Source organism: Pan paniscus, chromosome 7 (assembly GCF_029289425.2).
Source record: "Pan paniscus chromosome 7, NHGRI_mPanPan1-v2.0_pri, whole genome shotgun sequence".
NCBI lineage: Eukaryota > Metazoa > Chordata > Mammalia > Primates > Hominidae > Pan > Pan paniscus.
Genome location: NC_073256.2, coordinates 115,968,792 through 115,981,727, shown reverse-complemented (window position 1 = coordinate 115,981,727; position 12,936 = coordinate 115,968,792). Strand labels below are relative to the sequence as shown.

The window sequence follows — 12,936 nt, the reverse complement described above, 5'->3', positions numbered from 1 at the left end:
TTTCTTCCTCTTTTTTTAAAACTAATTGGCCCATGTTTAGTTTACTGAATGTCATCTGGACTCAGTAAAAAGCAAGTGACCTGCATTGAATTAGTGTAATTGTAATACAAACAGAATATTGCATAGTTTTGGTCTTATACAGGAAAGGAGAAAGTTGGAAAGATTTTTCTGTTTGATAAATAGAAACTGAAGATATGGGAATCCAGGCCTGGTTCATACTTGATTTTACCTTTCATGTCTCTTTGTAAGATCAGTATTTGGACTTTTAGGCATTTTTCCTCTGTAAAAAAATATTGGTTTTCATTTTGAAATTTATTATGAAAGAAGTCTGCTTTTTGTAAAAAAAAAAAAAAAAATCTTACAAATGATGTATATTAAGTCATGGATCTAATTCAATCATAAGAAAGTTAGCATTGTCCAAAATGGAAGTACTTTATGCACTACTAGGATTGTCAGGAACTTGGCATATTATTTTACCTTTATCATGACCAATATTGCAAGGACATTTTCAAATGCTATTTTATTAGTTTCGGATAGTTTATATTTATTACATTCTGTGTCAGATGCGTAATAGCTCCATTTGCTAAGGGGAAAAATAAAGAGCTGACATATTTAAATTTCATTTTAAATAATATGTTTTAAATTTTAACTATATGACTTTGGTCTTATAATTAATTAATTTGATTTTGAAAGTGTCATTTTGAAATGGAATTATTTGGCATCCTGAAATGCATATTCTGTGTAACTTATACTCTTGTAATAGGACACTGCCAGTACAATAACTATAAACAGCTTAGATCTTCCTATTATAATCTTGGAGTGCCTTGTACTTTTTGTCCTTAACACATATTTCTTGAAATATTTCTCTGATTTTTAATTTAATGTTTGGTTTTTCCACTGGATTCCATGTCTCAAGAGAGCAGGTACTGGGTCTTCCCTTGTATTTTAACGTGATAGTCTTTCGTGCCTAACACAATGCCTGGCATATGATAGGCAGTCAGTAAATGTCAGTTAAATAAGTGTAAAAATGAATAAGGAAATTATTTACGTTAGTACTTAGAAAAATCTAGTATCTAAATAGTATCCAAGTACTGAACAATCTAGTAATTGCTTATATAGTATAATTGCAGTGGTAGAATCCTAGCTTTTCTACTTGCTGATTGTATTACCATGCCCAATTTAACCTCTCCATGTCTCACTTTTTTCCCATAAGTACAGTGAGAATAATTATAATCTTTATCCTGAGGAGTTGTTATGAGGATTGAATGAGGTAATTCATGTTTCCTTGGGGAATGCCCCACAGAGTTAATTGATATTATTATCATTGTTCTGTTTTTTACTATTTTAGAGGTGCTTTGGAATCATAGAAGGAATGTATGGCTTTATTAGGAAGGGTTGTATTAGGGAAAGCATAAAAAAATAGGTAATGTACTAAAAACTTATTGAAAGATGGTTAGACAATGCCTCATGGCCAAAGGTAAGCCATGCTGAAAAGAAGTTGTACTTTATTTCGTAAGTAATAGGGGAAAGATTGGGGTTTGAAGTATGGGTTCAGCAATCTGCATTTTAACAAGCCCACCAAGAAATTCTGATGCATAGTAAAATTTAAGAACAATTATTATATGTACATATTTATATAGATGAGAACTATTGTTATATGTACATGTTTATACAGATTAAAAATGTACAGATGTTTTAAATAATATTTTAATTCTGTGTGTTTTTTTACTTAATAATGTAGTCTAGCAAGTTTCTGATCAGTAAACTCAATTTTCTCCTACATGTATTGTAAAATTAGAAATATTTCCTATTAGAAAATAGTTGTCTTCAGATTAAGTTAGTAACCAAAAGTATTCTTTATCCACCTGAAAAGAGGTAGTATAACTTGATGATTAAGATCATGGACTTTGGAGCTAGACTGCCTGGGTTCCATTTTCAACTCTGTCCTTTATTTGCTGAGTATTTGAGGGCAAGTTATTTAACCTTTCTATCCCTCAGTTTTCTCATATATAAAATGGAGAAATACTTCCTCATAGGGTTTTGGTGAGGATTAAAAGAAATAATTTTTGTAAAGCTACTTAGTACATTGCCCCATACATAATAAGTGCTATATAGAGAAAATGTAATAGTAACAACAATAATTACAACATATGATAACATGAATGTATCAAAAGTTACATAATTAAAGCATTTAACAATAGTGCTGAGACAGCCTAAGCACAGCATGCTTATTGCTTAAAAAGTCCTGGTTAAATGGCCATATACATATGCCTGAACTTTGGGGCCTCATTTTACCCTTTTCTGGCTGTAGTATTATAGAAGGGTATGCCTCTTTCTTCTTGTTTTTTTTTCTCCTACCCATCACTTATTTCCTCTCTGCTATGGAACTTTACAGGCTCACGTGCTCCTTGATTTAGGAGACAAACAGTTCTCCTTTGGGAGAAGGAAAAAACAGTGAAAATAACCTGGGGATATTGCATTTGAATTATCTCAAAATAGTATAAAAACGCATGCCTGTAGTCCCAGCTACTTGGGAGGCTGAGGTGGGAGAATCACTTGGACCCAGGAAGCGGAGGTGCCAGTGAACTGCTTTTATATGTGGCTCTGAAAGAAAGGGTTAAGACAGCAGTAGAGAACACTGCTGTCTCCATTCCCTGGCTTTCCTCCAGCTTTTATCTCTGTCTTGAATTCTAGACATATTTCTAATAATCTGCTTATATAATTTTCTTTACTATTTTGAGATAATTCAAATCCAATATCTCCAAGTTGTTTTCACTGTTTTTTCATCAGACTTGTTTCTCCCTTTATATTTGAACCAACTATGTATTTGAAACAACTGGTTAGATGGTGGTGCCATTAACCAAGAGTATCCTCCCTCTGCCCAATCTTCCGCCTTTATTTTTTATTTTATTTTGAGACAGGGTCTCACTCTGTCACCCAGACTGGAGTGCAGTGGCACGATCTCCGCTCACTGGAACCTCTGCTTCCTGGGTTCAAGTGATCCTCCCACCTCAGCCTCCCAAGTAGCTGGGACTACAGGCATGCACCACCACCCCTGGTTAATTTTTGTATATATATATATATATTTTTTTTTTCTTTTAGAGACAGGGTTTCATCATGTTGCCCAGGCTGTTCTCAAACTCCTGGACTCAAGTGATCCGCCTGCCTTGGCCTCCCAAAGTGCTGGCATTACATGCCACTGTGCCTGGCCCAATCTTCTGCCTTTAATCAGTCACCAGGTCCTGTTGATGTTTCCTTCCCTCCTTCCTGTCCAGCTCCACTGCCACTGAGCTGATTCAAGTTTTCATTATTCACCAGTTCCCATCTCTGTAACTTTCTTAATATCTCTCAAGTAATATCCCCTTCTTTTCGTCCACATCTTTATTTTTCCTTCCAGATTTTTTTAATACTCCGCATCACCAACTAATTTATTTGGAATCGAGATTAAAAGAACATTTGACAGTTGTGAATGTATGTTTATTCTGAAACTTCTAGCTAGTTGTACAGCTAACCCTTGACAACTTACCAGGTTAATTTTACTTTATTTCTTCAGGCCTGGGGTTTTTTGATGACTTCAAGTTTGGGATCTTCAAATTTGAAGTTAGGGAATGTATTCATGTCTGCTTTACCATACACTTGCTTGAGCTTAAAAAGCTTCTTCTCTGGCTCTTGCTGGTACTCTGGATCAGTATCAACAGATCCTCCAGATGTCTGTCACTTAGATTTGTATTCTCTAACCTTGTACATAAAGAGTTTCTGTACAGGATCAAGTTCCTTATTAAACGCCACTGCTGTAACACCAATGTTCCTCCGCAAATGGACTGAGACTGCTGACTGAAAGACAGAGGAGAACCTGAAGAGCCTCTGGAGAATCTGGCTGATTCTTTTTTTTTTTTTTTTTTTTTTTTTTTTTTTTTTTTTTTTTTTTTTGAGACGGAGTCTCGCTCTGTCGCCCAGGCTGGAGTGCAGTGGCGCGATCTCGGCTCACTGCAAGCTCCGCCTCCCGGGTTCACGCCATTCTCCTGCCTCAGCCTCCCGAGTAGCTGGGACTACAGGCGCCCGCTACCACGCCCGGCTAATTTTTTGTGTTTTTAGTAGAGACGGGGTTTCACCGTGTTAGCCAGGATGGTCTCGATCTCCTGACCTCGTGATCCGCCCGCCTCGGCCTCCCAAAGTGCTGGGATTGATTCTATGTTACTTGCACTCAGTCCTGAGCTGGCAAAGCCAACACCACCGCCATCGTTCTACCTTCTTCTGGATCAGTACCAACTGATTTAATAATCTGCAGTCTCAATCCCCTCTCTAAAGTAAACTTCATGATGCTGCTAGATTGATCATCTTAAATGAAACACAACTCATATTACTGTCTTACTTAAGATCCTCCCCATTAATAGCCAAATTTTTAAGGGTGTCATGTAAGACCTTGGGCTCTGCATACATCTTTATTCATGTGATATTTCCTTTCCTTTAGCCATACTATCATTTGTAGGTAGTGTTAGGTTTACCTCTGCCTTCTTCTAAGTGTTACTTTATGCCTGCATTTTCTCCCATCTTTTTTCTACACATTCTATCTTGGGAACTTTTCCTCTGGGCTTCCTTTGCATCTTGTGTGCCCCAAGACCATACAAGTTATCATCTTCTGTTATAGTTTATATGACTTCTCTACCACATTATGAAGTTATTGATAGCAGCATGTGTAATTTTTATTTTGTGTCTTCAGTATCTAATACTACGCTTTATGACATACTAATTATTAAATAAATGATTAATACATTTATATACAAATTTGGGGTACATAATTTTCATTTGCATTTTTTAATAACTGGGAAGGTTGAGGTGGACATATCTATATTTAATAAACCTTGAAGGAAAGAATATTCTCTCTCTTATCAGTGAACAGCTTGAGTGCTACCATGTGTTCAGCTGTGGGTGAGGCACTACATGAATGAAATCAAAATACGAGGGAAGGACTGGTGTTATAAATGGCTTTTTCTTTGACAAAATATTATTTAAAATAATTCATTTTATACTCATAATGCATATTTTTTTTAGTGCAGTTTAGTTTTAGGAAAACAAATCATTTAGGTTAACATCTAAAATGTTAATGTTGAACTTTACTGACTATAGTATGGCATATGTCCAATAGAATCTGTTAAAAATTTTCCTCTGCATCAGATCTAAGTTGAGAAGAATGAGGTAACTTTAATGTGAACCTAGATTGTAATGCAGTCTTTCTCTCCAGTGAATTGCCAAATTCACAATTCCATTTGTATCTGGAATTGGGGAAGCTGAGTTTAATATGGATGTTTGCCAAGTTAGCAAATCTTGGCAAGATAGTCTTATTCTCTGTGCTTAATTATATAGTTTTATTATAAAGTTTTTCACATGTTCATTTGTAGGTATCTATTATTCTCTTGAGGTGAGTTCACATGGTTGCCAATCTCTCATTTATACTTTATTCTTTTGGTAGTTAATCATTTACTGTCAAGCCTTCTATCTTTCTTAGAAGACTACATTTTTATTTTTACATTTTTATATATTACCACTAGTGATCCAGTTTTGTCTCTTTGCGAGGTTTATGGATTTTTGAGCAGTACAAGTGTAAATCCCTCAGAAAGGCTTTGGTATATTAATTTATTTCATATTTATTGAGTGCCTGCTCAGACACTGTTTTAGGCACTCATACATAACAGTGAATGAAACAAAGTTCCAATCTCTTAGGTACCTATTTGTAGTGGGAAAAGACAGTAAATTACACACAAAAAGCTGGGCACAGTGGCCCACGCCTGTAATCCCAGCACTTTGGGAGGCTGAGGCGGGTGGATCACCCAAACTCAGAAGTTCAAGACCAGCCTGACTGACATAGTGAAACCCATTTTCTATTAAAAATACAAAAATTAGGCGGGCATAGTGGCGCATGCCTGTAGTCCCAGCTACTTTGGAGGCTGAGGCAGGAGAATTGCTTGAACCCAGGAGGCGGAGGTTGCAGTGAGCCGAGGTCGTGCCACTGCCCTCTAGCCTGGGAGACAGAGTGAGACACTGTCTCGGGAAAAAAATACACAAAAAAACGAAAACTATAACATATCAGGTACTGATAACAGCTATGAAGAAAAAGCAGGATAAGAGGGATACAGAATGACAGATATGTTTGTGATATTATATGTAGGATGGTCAAGAAAGGCCTGTCTAATAATGTGACTTATAGTAGAGATGTGAAGGAGCTAAGTAAATGAGCAATGCAGATTTCTGGGGAAAGAACGTTCTAGTCAGAGTAAACTGATGTGTGACTGTGTTTGATGTTTTAGAAACAGTAAGGAGGTTTAAGTGGCTGGAGCTGGGTAAGATGGTGAAAGAAGTAGGAGATGAGATCAGAGGGGTGGCAGGGAACCAGCTCACTTAGAGCCTTCATAAACCATGGCAGGACCTTTAGCTTTTACCCTGAGTGAAACAGGAAACCATTGCAGGGTTTCGAGCAGAGGACTGGTATGGTCTGATGTGTAATTTAAACGGCTCGTTCTTCATTGAGAAGGGATTGTAGCAGGACAAGAATGGAAGCCAGGTGAATAGTGAGGAGGTTACTTCTTCAGTAGTCCAGGTAAGAGATAATGGCGGCCTGAACCAGGGTAGTAAAGGTAAAGTTGTTGAGATGTGGCCAGATTCTGGATATTTGTATTTTCTGATTATCTAAATGTGGAATGTAAATGAGAGTCAGGATTTTTGGCCTAGGTTTTTGGCTCAGATATCTTGAATGATGAAGATAAGAAATGATGTTAAACATATTTATAGTTAATGTGTTTTAATAAAAAAAAGAAATGTTTACTATATGTCAGGTTTATCTCTTAAAACATTCTGCTTTGGCATCTCTCATAACTAGAAAATCTCATCTTTATACTGTTTCTTCTTCTTCTTCTTCTTCTTCTAATTCTTCTTCTTCTTCTTCTTCCTCTTCCTCTTCTTCCTCTTCCTCTTCTTATTCTTATTCTTCTCCTTCTCCTTATCCTTCTTCTCCTTCTTCTCCTCCTTCTCCTCCTTCTCCTCCTTCTCCTCCTTCTCCTCCTCCTCCTCCTCCTCCTTCTCCTCCTTCTCCTCCTTCTCCTCCTTCTCCTCCTTCTCCTTCTTCTCCTTCTCCTTCTCCTTCTTCTTCTGTTCCTCTCTGTCACCCAGGCTGGAGTACACTGGTGCCATTAGGGTTCACAGTAGCCCTGACCTCCCAGGCTCAAGTGATTCTCCCACCTTGGCCTCCCAAGTAGCTGCAACTTCAGGCGTGTGCCACCACCCCTGCTAATTTTTAAAATTTTTTTGTGGAGATGGGGTCTCATTGTGTTGCCCAGGCTGGTCTCGAACACGTGGGCTCAAGCAGTCCTCTTGCCTTAGCCTCCCAAAGTGCTGGGATTACAGGCATGACCCACCATGCCCAGCCTTAATACTGATTCTTAATACTTCACATTTTATTCTCTAAGTATGTGCTGTTTGTTTGGTGCTTGGTCCTGAACTCTTTTTAAAATGTGGTTTATATTATTATTCAAATATGGTGAAACTAACACGTCAGGAGACAACTGCCATTGAAAAGATTGATACAGTTTCTAAGTGGAGAGGGCATGGCACATCAGACAGGGTGGCATATATGCCACGCCACATAGTGCTCATAGGGAAGCACCAGGGTTGTTTAGGAGGCAGAAATAGCTAGGGAAATCATGGGGGAGAGCCTTTATTAAGATTTTAGTGAGAAGGAACAGGCGAGGCAGGGTAAGGAGGCTTAGAATTGGCTGGTTTTAATAATGTCGGCATAGTCACATATAAGAGCAGCCCCCAAGTTGTTTGATACCTGGCCCTGGCGTGATTATTAGAACAGGGGACTATTCTAATAGTCCCAGAATATAAGAGTTCTGTGAGAGCTGAATACTGGGGATGGATGGGAGGTAGTTTTAGATTGAGTGGTTTGCATGCGAAAAGCACTCAAGGAGGGGTAGTTTGCTGTCTAAGAAGTAGCTAGCCTTGGGAGGGGCAGTCTCTCCTGGGTCAGCATGGTTCCCATCAAGAATACGGAAAACAAAGTGAAAACAGTTTCTGTATGTTATATTTGCTTGGCTTCTGTCTTTTTAATACTACCATCCTAGTTTATGCCCTCCATTGGTCTGGTCAGGAAAATTACAGTAGGACCTTCCTTTCCATCTTTAGTTTTTATCTTTGTTTCCTCCCTAGCATTTATTTTCGAATCAGTAGCCACAAAGGGGAATCTTGGTTGTATGACTTTACCTAGATCCCTCTAGATTAGTAAACTTTTGACCGTGTTCTAAAGTAGTGCTTTAGGGTTCCCCATATTTGATTTGAAGTCCACTTGATTATATGAACCAATGTTTGTGAGAGGAAGGAAGGTGGGTGTGTGGGGTCTCCAGTTTTTTTCATGCCCCTTTCAATTATTGTGGGTTTAAAAAAGGTTTCTGTACTAGGGTTCCATGTATGAGTTTATTTGGAAAGTAGATTTCACTGCTCAAAAGTTGGTAAACTCTCGTAAATGACTGTCAAGCTTCCTTATTATAGCATGATTATTTTTTTCTTCTGTGTCTAGGGTGATGGGCCTACCAGCTGAGCCTATCATACTAAAGAGATTAGTCTAATTTTGTGTATGAAGTACTTGAGTCTTTTCTGAGTCAAATAATTTAGCCAAAGTCACAAATCTCTTATTGGGGGAAAAGAGAATTGGTATAATCTGTGTCTAAAAATCCATCAAGTTACCCTAAAAAACTATCACTGTACAAATTCCTCACTTGGCCTTTACTCTTGCTGTCCCATCCAGGTTTCCAGGCTTCTCTCAACATCCCCCTATATAGACAATTTTTCCTGCCAAACAAGATGATTTAATGTTTTCCAAACCTGTTGCTTGGTCTACTTTATTCCTTTACCTTTGTCACTGTCTTCTATTTATAGGCACATTCCTTTTTTTTTTTTTTTTTTTTTTTGGAGTGTGGAGGGGAGTGGAGACAGGATATTCCTCTATTGCCTGGGATAGAGTGCAGTGGTGTGATCATAGCTCACTGCTGTCTTGAACTCCTGGCCTCAAGCTGTTCTTCTGCCTCAGCCTCCTGAGTAGCTGGGAACATAGGCACATACCACTAGGACTGGCTGATTTTTAAAATTTTACTTTTGTAGAGATAGGGTTGCGCTATTTTGCCCAGGCTAGTTTCTAACTCTTGGCCTCAAGTGATCCTCCCACCTCTGCCTTCCAAAGTGCTGGGATTACAAGTGTGAGCCACCATGCCTGCCTGTGTATTCCTTTAACTTAGCAAGTGTTTATGAAACACCTGCTTTGTGTTGGGCACTCTCCTGGACTCTTGAATATAGGGATAAATAAAATTCTTTCTGCTTTAGGGAACCCCCAGGTTAAGGAAAGCCAAAAGTCTAGCATGAGTAATCTACAGAGTCTTTCAAGAGTACTTCACATCAGATGTGTCTAGTAACATTGTGTAGCCAGACCAAGTGGTTGGGAACAATGGTAAGAGATGAGCCTGGAAAATTGAAAAGAGAGGAAGGGGGCCATGAGCGAAGGATTGTGGATAGCTTGTATAAACTGGAAAAATCAGGGGCAAGTTCTGTCTCAGAATTTCCAGAAATTCTAATTCTGTCAGCAGTAGGTATCTTTAGTTTTATGTAGAGTTGTTGCATTACTGGACTGTGTTTTACACAGATATAAAACAGATATTAAAGGAGAAACTAGAGACAGGAGAATTAGGTTACATGTTTGTTGTAGTATTCTACTGAGCTGTTTGCTTAGTACCTGAATTTTAACAACCACAAATATTTGTAGTATCAAATTATCTTATATATTTTCTCATTTGATGTTAAAACAACATAGTGTGCTGGCACAATTAGATACCCACATATACAAAAATGAAATTAGACTCCAACCTCATACCCTGTAAAAATGTTAATTCAAAATGCACCAAAGACCTAAATTTAACAGCTAAATCTATAAAATTTTTAGTAGTAAACATAGATGTAAATCTTAGGCTTTGCTGTGTGTGTGTTAGCTTGTTTTTGCATTGCTATAAATAAATACCTGAAGCTGGGTAATTTATAAATAAAAGAGGTTTAATTGGCCTACAGTTCTACAGGTCATACAAGCATGATGCCAGCATCTGCTTGGCTTCTGGTGAGGCCTCAGGAAGCTTTTACTTCCTGAGGCAGTGGGGGCATCAGTATGTCACATGGTGATAGCAGGAGCAAAAGAAAGGGGAGGAGTCTCAGGCTCTTTTAAATAACCAGACCTTTTTTTTTTCTTCTTCTTCTTTTTTCTTTTTTTAGTGCAGTGGCACGATCTCGGCTCACTGCAACCTCCGCCTCCTGGGTTCAAGTGATTTTCCTGTCTCAGCCTCCCAAGTAGCTGGGATTACAGGCACATGCCACCACGCTTGGCTAATTTTTATGCTTTTAGTAGAGACAGGGTTTCACCATGTTGGCCAGGCTGATCTTGAACTCCTGACCTCAAGTGATACACCTGTCTCAGTCTCCCAAAGTGCTGGGATTATAGGCATGTACTGCTGTGCCCGGCTAATTTTTATATTTTTAGTAGAGATGGGGTTTTATCATGTTGGCCAGGCTGGTCTTGAACCCCTGAGTTCAAGTGATCTGCTGGGCTTGGCCTCCCAAAGTGTTGAGATTACAAGCATGAGCCACTGCGCCTGGCCTATGATGACTCTTAAGACTTGAGTCCAAGCCACATAGCCATTAGAGGTGGCATGGAATGTTTTTCCAGGTATGAAGTGGGGACAATTTTTTTCTCTCTTCTCAATCTTTTCTCTCTACATTCTGTACTCTTAAATTGTTTTACTCAACAAACATTATCTTTTGTATACTAAGCATTGCACCTGGAACTGAGGATACAGAAAGCAGTGTGGAGCTAGAATCACTTACCAAAATTCTGAAGTTTCTAGTTTGGGAAGCTGTTTGGTTGGTGATTAAAGAGAGTGACTCCAAGAGGAGGAAGATTGGTGAGATCAAGAAAATTTCTTATTTCCCCATGCAGACTTGCATGTAGTCTTCCTTTGTTCCTAGAGGCTGTTTGAAAGAATACCTTATCCTCATTGTCTCTACTTTATTCGAATACATTTAGTTTCTTTTAAACTTCTTTTAAATTGTTTCTTCATATTTGCCAGAGATCACTTATTATCAAATCCGATGGCCTCATCTCAGTCCCCTTCTTACCCCTGACCTCCTAAAGCAGGGCCTTTTTTCTGTAAAGGGCCAGATAGTAAATATTTTAGTCTTTACAAGTTATATGGTCTCTGCTGCCGTCATTCAGCTCTTCCATTATAATGTGAAAGTAGCCATATAGACAGCACATAAATGAATGAGTGTGGCTGTGTTCCCATAAAACTTTATTTACCAAAACAGGAGACTGGTTAGATTTGGCATGTGGGCCGAAGTTTTCTGATCCCTGCTCTGAAACATTTGATTGTATTTCTACCTTTTTTGGGAAGAGAGTGTTTCTTTTCTTCAGTGATACTTTTCCCCCTTTTCTCATTGAATGGCACCTTTTCCTGTATAGTCACTTTTTCATGTGATTCTATCTACAGCTATTTTCTTGCTTTATACTCAGGCTTCTGTTAAGGCTTCTAGGCTGCAGATTCTTTCCCCACTTCTAACAGGAAATAACTAAGGTGGAGAGTTCACTCCTGCTGCTGCCTTTATGGCTGCCTCCTTTTTCCCCACCTCCTTTTATCAGGGGAGCATCTGGGGGGCAGGGTGAGGGGCAGCCTCTGTAATAAAGGGAAGAGAAAAGAGAGTCATTACCATGACCTGGTAGATGGTTCTGAACCACTTTTTTCAGGGTTATAGTAGGGTAGATTGCTTCCTCATGTTTGCTATCATAAGCCCCCCACTTCAGCATCCTATGCAGGCCTGTACACCTAAAAAGTACCCTTAAGTGTAGCAGTCTAGCATTCTGAGCTGCTGTGGATGTTTTTTCTGTGGTGGTTGTCTGTTGTCAGTTATGACAAACACTTCTTTTTCTTCCTCACAACTTTAAAACAGGGAAGAAAGAAAATCTCCTTGCCCCAAATTATCCCCTTTCCATTCTGCCTGAAATTTTGCCAAATAGATTCGTTTCAATTTTTAAGCCAAACACACTTGGGAGGTTTAAGCACAGATGAGTTACTGTTCATCCTGGCATCATTATGAAAAGGCATAATCAGTTTGCCTTTTCCCTTGTTAAACTGAGATAGACTCAGTGGAAGTTTTAATAGGTGGGAGGGAGGGAAGAAAGGTCAAAGAGAAACATGGCACTTTGGGCTTTTTCTGGGAGCGGAGCCAGCAGTGAGAGCTGGGGTTTTTGGGCTTGTAGAGGTGGGACTGGGAGAGGGAAAAGGGAAGTGGGAGGATGCACAAGACAAATGTCAGTTTTGAAAATGTGCCTTCTTTCCAGATCTTTGCTCTTGTTTACTGCCTTTCTTGATCTTTACTATAATGATGAGTGTGTATGTGTGTATGTGTGTGTTGTCGGAGAGAGGGTACAATGGAAGTGGAATAAAGGAGAAACCAGAGGTAATTTGTCAGTAATCCTCAAATAGCAGTAAGGCTCACAGTTTAAGCGCCTTCTTTCAAGATACACTGCTAGCTAATGACAAGGCCACGACCATTTAGCTGGCTTTCTTTTTTTTGTTATGTTTCTCTGTGGTGTTACATATAAGAAGTAACTGCTGATTCACACTCAGCAGTCTTCTCTGGAGGATTTTATTTTAATTACCAATCTTTCGATCTTTCTCATTTTCTTGGGTTTAAAATTCAACTGGACTTCATCCTCAGGCCATGTCACTTATTTTTCCTCCTGTTTTCCAGCTTGTCAGTATCCTCAGGCATTCACTTTACTCCTCTATCTAGCCAAGACTCTACTCTGTCACTTGAACCACTTTCTTTTTTTTTTCTTTTTTGAGACAGAGT

General features: G+C 38.8%; 1 protein-coding gene and 1 pseudogene across 6 annotated transcripts in view; one reads left to right on the top strand and one right to left on the bottom strand.

The window, feature by feature from the left end:
- Window positions 1-12,936, top strand: part of STK3 (serine/threonine kinase 3) — a 505,519-nt gene that overhangs the window by 188,480 nt on the left and 304,103 nt on the right. The window lies entirely within an intron of this gene.
- LOC129398537 (ATP synthase-coupling factor 6, mitochondrial-like) lies at window positions 3,550-4,318 on the bottom strand (annotated as a pseudogene).